The sequence below is a fragment of the Eptatretus burgeri genome, chromosome 7 (assembly GCF_056783735.1).
Source record: "Eptatretus burgeri isolate ZD-2024b chromosome 7, Ebu_testis_v1, whole genome shotgun sequence".
Lineage (NCBI taxonomy): Eukaryota > Metazoa > Chordata > Myxini > Myxiniformes > Myxinidae > Eptatretus > Eptatretus burgeri.
Genome location: NC_140967.1, coordinates 49,984,676 through 49,996,779, shown reverse-complemented (window position 1 = coordinate 49,996,779; position 12,104 = coordinate 49,984,676). Strand labels below are relative to the sequence as shown.

At 43.6% G+C, this 12,104-nt stretch overlaps 1 protein-coding gene across 2 annotated transcripts in view; it reads left to right on the top strand.

Moving 5' to 3' along the window:
• Positions 1 to 12,104, top strand: part of TANGO6 (transport and golgi organization 6 homolog) — a 243,566-nt gene that overhangs the window by 226,194 nt on the left and 5,268 nt on the right. The gene's annotated exons all lie outside the window — the stretch shown is intronic.

Here is a 12,104-nt window from a genome sequence, read left to right as displayed (position 1 = left end):
ATTTGTGCCATTTCATTTTCTGTAATTACATAACCTCAGCTTGGGAAAAAGGAGAAAAGGTACCATCAGAAATCTCCTCTGCTTGAAATGTAACTGGATCGCTCAAAAAAAAAATGCAAGCTCTGCCCGAGGACCTTTTGGTGTGTTTTTAAGTTTGCTTGTGGGTGTTTGACCAAGTCTGACTTCACAATTCCTCATTTTCCATTCCACTTTCACAAAATTGGACGATGTTTTGGGTATGGACTCCCCCAAAAGTTGTGCCTCCAGCCCTCAAGCTGTGCCTAATCCGGCCTCGTCTCCCATTTCCCAAGGCACCGGCTGGGAGGAGAGCTTTAAAACGGTGAAATCCTCCATAAGCAGTTGGTCATACACATGCAAAGACAGAACTCCAAATGAATGATTCCTTTCCATATGAAGTCCCATTTTTATTTTTTATTACTTCTAAAGATGAATGTCAATACAATTATCTATTTCTTTGTTTTTTATAAGGATGTCTTAAGTGATAAACTTTTCTGTGAAGATAGAATTTGTTCATTTACGATAGGTGTACACTCAAAACTCATATTTATTTTCAGATAATCCACTCCATCCATATAACGTTGTGTTTTTTCAAAAAGCAGAATTCTTATTGGTGTTATTCAGCATGTTTTTCAGATGTTTTTCTTGCAAAAAGTACAATGACCCTTATTGCAGTTCCCCCAGCGACCCCACTGTTTACATGATGTGATTAATGGTAAAAGACGTCTCTTTTATGCAATAGGGTGGATCTTTCCAGGCAGCTGTGTCTGCTGGTTTATTTGCTCTCTGGCTTTCTTTTGGGGGGGGTGGGGGAGAGGCGGGTGCTAAGCTTCAGTGCCTCTGAGACAAAAACAAAAAAAATACTCGGAAAAAATAAGCTGTTCAACGAAGCCAATCAATCAAGCAACACTTTCATCGACCACATTTAACTCCATTCACAATGTCCAGGCTGTCACGTTCATTCACCAATGATTGGTCATGGTAAATACAAATATCATATTGTATAATTTCATGAAATAACCTCTGGTTATAAATGAAAACAACCTCATAAGCCTGAACCTGAGTTTCACGGCACATTCCTTGATTGCACGTTAAATGCACTGGGTCTGTTTGTCGTATTCATGAAATGGTCAGTTTTGACAGTCTTTCTATAACATTATGACGTTTCCCCATTTAAATGATCAATCATTCGTCAAAGGTTTGCTGCTTCGTGATCGACTGGCTATGCGAATATATTTAAATCTGTTCATATAATTTTGAGATTGCCAATGTAACTCACCACCTACAGGTGGTGGACAAAAACATGGAAATACCAATGTAAAGTCACTTAATAGAGCGTTGGGCCACCACATGCGGCCAGTCCGGCCTGTATGCACTGTGGCACAGAGTCCACCAGCATCTGGAATTCTGCAAAAGGATGCGGCACCATTCTTCCACAAGAAAGTCAATCATCTCACACCTGTTTGCTGGAGGTGAAAGCGCTGTCTCAGGCGTCGTTCCAGAATATCCCATAAATGCTCGATTGGGTTCAGATATGGTGACGAAGAAGCTGTGACATATGGATAACATCAATGTCATGCTCATCAAACCATTGGGCGACCACACGTGCTCTGTGCATGGGGGCACTGGGGGGGTCTCCTCTTGCAGCAATACTCGCCATATTTTTTATAGGCAACCAGGCCTGTGCAGCATTTTTATGCATGACCCTAAGCATGCTGGGATGTTGCTTGCTTAATTAACACATGGGCCACACCTGGGTGGAAGCCGTTACTTGGTGTCCCTCATTTACCCAGGTGTTTCCATTTTTTGTCCACTACCTGGATATTCCCTTTGATCTTTTCATTTTGTTATATTGAGCACATAATACTTTGATGTTGAATGCCTTATTCATGAAGATATGAACAGATTACCACCTCTAAATTCCTTTTAATATGCCATACTTTAAAAACAGCATGTAGTTTATAAACATGTCATAAATTACAAGGGTTTGTCTGATCCAACTGCACAACTGATTCAATTGACCAAAAGATAATATAACATCTGAGAATCATTCCAGCTTACACCCCCATTGATGAGTTGAATCGATCTATGTGCAAGTGGAAGGATTTCTAAATAAATATGTCAGGAAGAACCCGTACCAATAGATCTCAGCAGTTTCTCCCCAGGCGAAAGCACAGCAACATGTACATGCTACCAGAGTTCCGTCAGCGGGGAAGCACAGTCCACACAGCATCAGCATATGGTACAAACATAATGAAATGGAAGACCAAGAAGAAACCCCAACGAAGACTGAGAACTAAGACTAAGAGTGAGACAGACTCAATCGAGTATCAATATGTCCCAATTACAAGCATGAAAATGAAAATTCCAAATTGAGCTGAACAACAGATTCCAACAGCTAGAAGAAAAGACAGATGATGAATACGAACATCAAACTAGAATGGCACTCAGTAGAGCGCATACCTCTGCCAGGCTGAACAGTTTACATTTTGTATCCCACTGATGAGCCAGATCTGCATCCGGACCTTAACCAAAATCGAATCAGCTTGTTCTTGTCACCTACCAGTCCATCCACCAAGTTTTGTCATAATCCATCCGCAACATTTTTTTTAACATCATGCTTATAATACAGTAGGCTGCTGTTTTTTGGTCCCATCTTTCAATGGTGAAGAATCACCTGAAAATTATACAATCAGATCTTCACTAAAATTAAATCATTTTGGCCTTGTCACACACCCAGCATGTCCACCAAGTTTCCTCCGAATCCATCTAACTTTTTGAGATATGTCCAAAAGCTCAATCAAGAAAGGAGGGAATTGAAGTGAGGCACAACATTGAAAAGGAAAAAAAAAGTTCCAACATGAAATAAATTTGAAAAATCCTTGAAAACAACACACGTTTAAAAGCTTACAAGCAGAGTCTGATTGACAGGACATGCTGAGATTTTTACCCGCAAAAAAATAAAATGGAAGCATTATCACAAATGTTGATCACGTCATTAATTTTGGGGAATAATCATATGACCAAGAATTCTGTGAATCCTACATCATTATAGAAACTCTACTACTAACTCTGATTCTGTGACCAAAGGCAGATTCAATCCTGCCAATTAAACTCCACAGGAGAAAATAAAATTAACCGGTATGTCAAGCAACAAGTCATGAGGAAGGCATCCCACCAGTGACAACCGATGACATCGAGTTTGGATTAAAGAGCATGAGAAAAGGTATGGCCTCGAGAGAGGATTAAATTATTACAGATACAATCAAATGTTGTGGTGAATTGCTGAACAGGAAACTACCAAAACTATTTATAAAGTTCTTGGAAGATGAAAAAAAAAAATCCAAATGATTGGGAAAAACTCTGAACTGGAACTGATCCACAGACAAGGAAATAAGGTGGACCGAAATAATTACTGTTTAATGAGCCTTCACTCTCTACTACTTATAAATTGTTCACAAAAATTGTCAATGAAATATTCAGGATTGAACTGGACAGTTACCAGCCATAGGGGCGAGCAGGTTTTAGAAGTGGACACAAAACAATGGATAACCTTCAGACAATAAATCAGCTTCTGGAAAATCAAGGGGATACAAATTTCCTTTCTGGCTCGCATTCGTTGATTAAGAAAAATCCTTTGACAGTCTTGAAACAAATGCCTTCCATCAGTCAAGCTCCACTACTAACTCTGGTACTCTGCTCAGACAGATTCAGTGCTGCCGAAGCAGCCAGTCTCATGGCAGGGAGTGCACTGGGTGGTTAGCTTACAAGCTCTACATCACCTAAAGGTCAATCCTTCCTCCCAAAAGGTGTCCCCGAGTCCTTTGTGTCCCTCCCTGACTATTATCTCCTCCGGTTCAACTGACCTTAACCAATGTCCCAGCGGCAGAGTTACAATTTACACCAAGAACTCAATTTCTCACTGCCCAAGTACAATACTGCTCTGAATGCTCCAAACTCCCAGGAGTACCTTTGATTGTGCCTTCCCCTCCACTCTCAACCTCTTGTTTGTCTGTGTGCTGTACCATCCTCCTAACAATGTTGACTCCATCTGCATCTCTCTCAGACAGAATGGACCAATTTTTAACGACCCATTCCCAACTCTCTCTTCCTAATATGTGGTGATTTCAACTGTCACCATGCCAGTTGACTGAGTGCTGGTACTTCTTTCACCAGCCATGGCACTGCAGCAAAGGACTTCTGTGACTGTGTGGACCTGACTGGATCTGTGAAATTTCTGCCAATGGTAAATCCTCTCTTCTGGATGTTGTAATGGCAAACTTTCCTGCTGATGAGTCCTGTTCTTCCACTGCTCCAGTTGCTTCAGTTGATCACATGCTTATGAGAGTCAACATCTATCTGGCTGAGCCTTCTCTCATCCACAGATTCATCCCATACCAGTTGTCATACAATCCTCTCACCCATTCAATACCGAAACCTGTGAGGCAGCTGCCTTAAAAAAAACTTGCCTACTCTTCTTGGAAGGCAAATCCTCCCAAAGGCAACCCCAAATCATAACCCCAAAGCTCTCAACAACTCTGTCCACTCTCAGGAGAGTCAGAAAACATCATCTGTCCAACCTCAAGATTTAACTTTCAACCCTTTCTCCTTACTAAGAGACTTGCTGGCAACTTATTAAGTCTGTCTTTGGAGTATTCCCACTCCTCACTCGCTCTTCCACTACTTCCAACCATACCATCACTTGGCTCTCTTCAAATAGCACCACAGCCAACTCTTATTGGGAAAAGACTGAACACCTCAGTTAAGTGTGTACTTCAAAAACTTGTGTACCCAACCACTCATTCCCTACCATTTCATACCCAACTACTCCTGCAATCTGTGTCTTTCTCACCTGAGAACGTGGAGGAGTTTCTGGCAACCATCGACTCGGATTCTGTAACTGGCCAGACGGCATCAGTTCACGTGTCCTGACAACCTGCTCTGCTGCTCTTGCATATCCACTTTCTACTCTGTTCACTCAATTATTTGCCCTCAGTCATCTTCCTTATGCTTAGAAATCAGCCAACATCACTGAATTGGGTCAATATGGTGCAAAAACCAATCCCCTTAACTACAGACCTATTGGCTTACTTTGGATCATCAGCAAGGTCATGTAATACATCATCGCAGTCAAATCCTTCCTTTTTTTTCCAATGGCTTTATCTCTGATCATCAATTCAAATTCAGACCCGGTCACTCTACCCTGAAGCCTGGTGTTGGCTTAACAGTTAAGGTGGCTGGCTTAAGATCTTAGGGTCTTGAGTTTGAGCTCCTATTGTGCTGTAAAAATATCGCCAGGTGGATTGACTCGGCCTTTCATCCTTCCGAGGTCAGCAAAATTAGTACCAGCTTACTGGTAACAAGGGCACTGCATCAGTGGCGCAGAAGCACTTCCAGAAAATGATGCAACCAGCAGCCACAGGCTGCATATGAAATAACAACTCTACACTGGAGATGCTGCTTCTGTTCTCCCAATAATGGATGGAAGCCCTCCATCTCAGACGTGAGATCAGGGCCGTCGCTCTGGAATATCTCTAGCATATGATACATTCTGGCACCCTGCCTTGATCTCCAAACTATGTCTCTGGCATCCAAGACCACCTTCTCTCATGCCTTACAGACTTCCTCGATACTTGTCGCCAACGTGTGGCTCTCAACGGGATCCTCTCGTCTCCTCTGTCTATCAAGGCTGCAGTGCCCCAAGGCAGTTTCTTGGGCCCAGTCCTATTCCGAATCTTCATCAACGATCTTTCTGACTCTGGAAAATACCCTTCATCTCTTTGCTGACTCCACCCTCGACCGTGACATCCCTCATCCTTCAGATAAGCAGGCAGCAGCTTCTTATGTCTCTGCAGACCTTGATAGAAGCATGAGCTGGTCGACCATTTGAATTCAGCCTGACAAACTGATATGCTTCCCTCCCCCCCCCCCCCGTCGCCTCTTTCCACTGCTCATTTGTACTGTTATGTCCTGCTCCATCGTGTGTCGTAGCTCCTTCACGAGTCTTGACTCTGTATGCAAAAAAACGTCCAACTTGCTCACCTCTCCAGCCCCCCCCCCCGTTTCCCCCCAAAATCCAGGCTGACTGTCCACTTGCATTCATTACTTGCTTTTGTGTTATTCCTCATTTCCTCCTTGAATATATACACCAACCATCACCCCCTCTCCACCACCTCCCCACCCTCACTGCTCCCACCTCCCTCACTGTCCCTCCATCCTTATGTAGTTTGTAAACCTGCTGCCCTTTGCCGTTGAGCTCCTCAATGAGCTTAGATCCTTGTATAAAAACAAAAAACCCAAAACTGCCCTTGTATCTGAAAACGAAAGTCGACAATCAATGTGTCCTCCAAGCAACAAGACTTACAACCGGCAAGCGAGAGATGGCCCCAGAAGAAGTAACGGTAGATCAAGTATTAGATGGAGAGATGAAATTGAGAAGTTTACTTGAGTATAATACCCCCAAATTGCATTGACTACAACAAAATGTACCACACCGAGGGAGGCCTTCATCCTAACATTGGATTAACAGGCTGATCAAGTCAAGGGAGGAAAATGGGGAAAGGGAGGGTGGGGGTGTTCCAATGTATATATGAGGCCCCGCGAGGAGGAGTGATGTAAGCGACATTTTTTAATGATATGATGATGATAGGCTCGGATGATAGGGGAAGGGTTAAAATAGTGCTATATGGCATTAACTCCAAAATGGCCGATGTGTCCCTTACATAACTCCTCCTCGCGGCGCCTCATATATATATATATATATATATATATATATATATATATATATATATATATATATATATATATATATATATATATATATATATATATATATATATATATATATATATCAAATTGCTTGCGGGGTAGATTGCACGGACGTGCAATTGCCATTCACCTCGGAAGGTATCCAAGTGCTTCCTTCGTATCACTCGCAAGTGTTTCCAGCATTTCGTCGACAGGACACTTTGGCATTAACTCCTTGAAGTTTCTATTTTAAGATCAGATTATAGATTCCGTGAGTAAACACAGGAGCATTGATTACGGAATGTCAATAGGGGAGTCGGTCCCCACGGGTGTCGTTTCTTTTATCAGGAAGGGGTTTTCTCTTTTATTGCTTCGCTTTGGTTTGGCTTCCTCGGTCCGATTGCTGTTCAGCGCAACACACCAGTGCGAACAGTGATGCGATATGGCAACTAAATGTTATTAATGACTTTGTTTAATCATTGTGTAATCATTCGCCTTCGATAGTGATTTCTTTGTATTGCACGTTTGTCATGTCGCCTTAATGTGCATGGCATAGAAATAAAGGCAATAAAGAACAATTTATCTGAGTATAAGTGTTTGAGCATTGTGATTGATGACAAATTGAAATGGAACAGGAATTCTGAAGCGTTGACCGGTAAAGCAAACCAAAGGATGTACTTTCCTAGGAAATTGAAAGAGATTGATGTTGATTGCAATATCTTGGTTCTGTGTGTGTTTTTTAATCATTCTCTGATCCAAGGCATTCATTCTCACTTTGTTTGATTTGTAATTTTGTTAACTTGTCAAAAGAGAATGTAAAGAAATTAGAAAGAACCAGGAAGAATGCACAATGAGTAATTCGGACAAGACTTGCTCAGACTTCGTTACATCTGCCACCGAAGGAGGATAGAAGTTATGTTTTCACCCCTGACTGTTTGTTTGTCTGTCTGTCTGTGAGCCGGATGTCTCAAAAGGTTGTGGACGGAATTGAGTTGAAACTTTGGTGGATGAGTTGGGGAGGTGACGAGAACAAGCCGATTAGATTTTGTTTCAGGTCCGGATGCAGATCCGGCCCATCGGTGGGACACAAAATGGAAACTATTCAGCCTGGCGGATGTATGCGCTCTACCGAGTGCCGTTCCAGTTTCTCCTGTGTCTTCTGACACATGAGGTGACAAAGGATCTCCACCACACTCCTCTTTTGCTGAACAGTTCTACGTTTGAGTAGGAGTCGATGGCTCCCTGGAGGTCTCTGTTGATGGTGTTTTCTCAGGATGTTTTAGGTCTTCCTCTCAGTCTCCCTCCATGTGGTTGCCTTGATAAAGCCTGATAGGATATTGGTTTGCTTCCATAGGTGTATTCAATGGCAAAGTAATGCAAGTCTTCTTTTTCACAAAGTATCAGAGGCATAGAGTTCCTTTGTCCTCTTTCTTACTTCCACATTGGTCACAAAGTCGGTCCATTTAATGACGAGAATGTTACGCAGGCATCTGCTGTCCAAAGCATCTATCTTGTACTCTTGGGACTTTTTCAATTGCCAGGTCTCTGCAGCGTACAGCAGTGTTGAGAAGAAAAAAAGTTTGATTTCTCTTTCCTCGGCTGACCTTCTTGCTTTTCCAAATATTGTTGAATCGCTTGAAGTCACCACTAGCTTTCCCAATACGACGATTAATTTCACCGTCGATTTCACCAGTTGAATCAATGTAGCTACCGAGATACGTGAAGCCTTTAACATCTTTTAACTTTGAGCCATTCAGACAGATGTCAGCATCTAATGGTGTCATCCACTCATCTCATTGCCTAGTCTATGACTCATCCAAGGAGCAGTGGCGACATGATGTAACGCTGTTGCATGCCTGCGATTACCTTGAACCACTCAGCATCTCCATGACGAGATGTCATGCTACACTCGCAGCCATCGTACAAATCTTTGATGATGTTGCACAACTTTTGTGGAATGCCACAAACTTCTAAAATCTTCCAGAGTGATGGTTTGTGAATGCTACCAAAGGCCTTGGTGAAGTCGATGAACACGAGGGGTTATGGAAAGCAAGGCATCATTCTATTATGCGTCTCAGACTAAATATTTGCTCCAAGCAGGATCTGCCAGGATGAAAACCTTCTCTTTCCTCCCTTAACTTCTTGTCCACACCATAGCAAATATTGCTTCAGATGACAATACAGGATGCGTTATACGTGTCTGTAATTACTTTCTACTTTTTATGAGAAACATGTTGTGCTGAAATTTCACAAGATGATGTAAGACCCATAACACCAACTTCATAATTGGTTTAGTTTTAATCGTTCAGGCATCTTCATTTGTGTTCCACGTACCCCATGCTGTCATTTTAGACAATCATTTGTGCCAAATGCAATCCATATGTTCAATAATAATGCAAGAAACGTTTGATACAATATGTAGTCATGCATCCTGAAACCTTGATCCATTATTGTCATCATTACTCAGATTTTCTGTTCTTGAATCTTGAATATGCTGAATGTGCCGAACAAAGAAATCACTTTTACCTTAACCCTAGCAGAGTCTATACAGGTGTATGTGATGAGACTTGTCTATCGTTGGATGATTAATTATCATTCTTTTAAGGGCTGTCAGGATAGTCTTGAGGTATGCTCACCTCTGAGCTCTCTCTCTCACCTGAATTAGAATCATGACCCAGTGAAAAGCGTCTCTTTGCCGGCAGGGCATGTGCCGTCTCTCGGATGGACGTTGAACTGGGCGTCCCATCTGCCACTTTGGTTGGTGGACATTAAAGATCCCACGGTGTCCTGAAGAGATGAAGAGTTGGCGAGATATCAACGGCACTCTGGACAAATGATCAATTCCTGCCTGGACCGCAAGTGGTAGCGGTCTGGTCTTCTTCGACGTTCCTTGACACCAAGATACACTGCTTGCTACCTCAGAGTGTGGTTGCTGTCTGGGCAGTAGCGTCTGTGGTACAAGTAAATTGACCAGGTAGTTCACGCGTTTCATGTGAACGGCCTTTTTCAGATGCAAAGGCAACCAACCAACATCGCTCTCTCCTTCCCGACAGTGTATTCTTCTGAAGTCTTGGAAATGAAAACGAGAGCTTTTTTGCCATGTCTTGATGCTGAAAAATTGTTCTGGCTGCCAAATGGAAGTTGTGTGCTGTTTAATCCCCCACCTTCTGCCTGTGAATTATGAGTTTGGTTGTTAATTTTAGGTCTGTTATTTTTAAACGTAAAAAGGCTGCCAGTCGGAGAAAACTTGCGGCGTGCACATCCTCTGAGTGACAAGACCTTTTCAGAATTAGGTGAAGAGCCCACGTGCAATATCTCTCCACGTCACATCAGAGGTTTCGTGCAATTTTGGAATTTGGCGAGCGTGCTGGCGATAGCTCGTCTTCTCATCACAAAGGACACCATGGGATCTCTAACATCCACCAACTATTTCCGACAGACGTGATGCCCAGTTTAACGTCCATCCGAGGGATGACACACACAATGATGAATCACCCTGCCTGTGAAACACCAGGATGCCAGTTTTTAGCTGGGTTGGGATTTCAACCCAGGCTCGACAGCTTAGAGGTGAGTGTACCTATCTTCAGGCCGTGTGTGTATGTATGTGTAGAAATATATATATGTCCAGTACTATGTCTAACATCACATGGAGCAATGATTAAACCCGGGTGGGGGGATAGGATCCTCATGGTACACATTAGGGGAACACATATGCGCTCCATCAAATGGACCGCTTGTAACCACATGGTACACCCCTCCCATCTCGGTGCCCCTCCTCCAAAGAGCTCTCCCTTTTATGAATGTCTGCTTTAAACAGTGACACGTTCTTTTGCACCCTTTGACGATGCTGTATCTAATCGCGCCAGGTTTCCTGTACAGTTCTGACCCCTTGGACTTGCACAGCGCCAATGACCCCGCACGGGGGACACCGCTCGATGAGGAAGCTTTTAACGAGCTTTGGAATGGCAATAACTTCCGAGAACCGTGTGACGTATTGGCAGCCACTTCAAAGTGCCTCCATTCGTGTCCGAGTGATGTGAGAATACCGTCTGAGCACAGAGAGCATCTCCGCAGGAACTCTGCGAGATCCCGTCTCACACCGATCGATGATTCGGAATCGGGGATAGTGGGTTGAGTCATGTGCGCGTTGCATCATATACACCTGATGCGTCTTCAGTTTTCACCTTTACCAAGTCGATGACTTTTTTTTTTGCTTCGAAATTTGACACCGTGTTTATCGTTACGGTCATTGAACCGAAACGATGGACCACCATCAGTGAGTGGTCTCTGCGAAACGACAGCTGCTCTTTGTCTCCGCTCTGCCCATTGAATGAATGTTAGGCATCATCAATCGCAACGTCCACGCAATATTTACGCATTTGATGATCCTCATGAGGATTCCAACACGATGTATGAGTTTTTTGCTTCCAAACATTGTGCAAGTCCCCACAGCCGACATTCTTATCGCGCGCGCTCTGTGCGTACGAGAAAGAGGTCTTTCCAGCGGTCTCGGATTGAAAGTGCCCACACAGCCTTAACTTTCACGTCACCATAACTTTTTGGTAATGAAGTCATTTTCCGATGCTGCCCGTTGCCTGGGGTGCGGTTGGAATAACAAAGGCGGTTCTGCCGCCCGGATCGATGGTCTGACAGATGTGCTCCGGCCGAAGCCAACATCTGCCATCCATTACGAGCGTCGCAACGTCTTATAGTTGTGCGTTTTCAGCCGATTAGCCAGCATTTGCTCACGTAGGAGCCATTCGGTTCAGACCTTCTCTGCGTTTAAGGCGATTCGGTCTTATGGGATCGGGAATCTCGGCACGGTGTCGCAACTAACCCTAAACGCGCGGACTTGTTGTCACAACAATTTTGCTTCAACTTTTGATGATTTCAGATTCATGACGGGGAGGGGGGAGGGTGGAGGTCTTGGTCATGTCACTGAACGCAGCACAAGGTCATTAGGACATGGTGTGCTCTTATATGAATTACATTGACGTTATGAGAAGCATTGGACCCATCAACGCGGTGTTTGAGTTTTGAACCTGAGATCCGTGCAGTGCCGTGAACCACGTGCTCACATGGGAACACCCAACGGGTCAACGCTTTGGTGGTTTAAATGGCTAATTATTGCAGCATATAACCCTTACCCCCATCGACTCTCCTTTCACACACCCATACTCTCACCGGCACATCCCATCACCTACACCTCTCCTTTCACTCACGTCTCCCCTTCCTTCATCCTGTACCATTCATCCATCCAGGTATGGTGCGCACCATATGACAAACCTGATTGGTTCAAAGGCTTCGTGGCCGTGTCGGATTGAAGTATTTCTCAATGA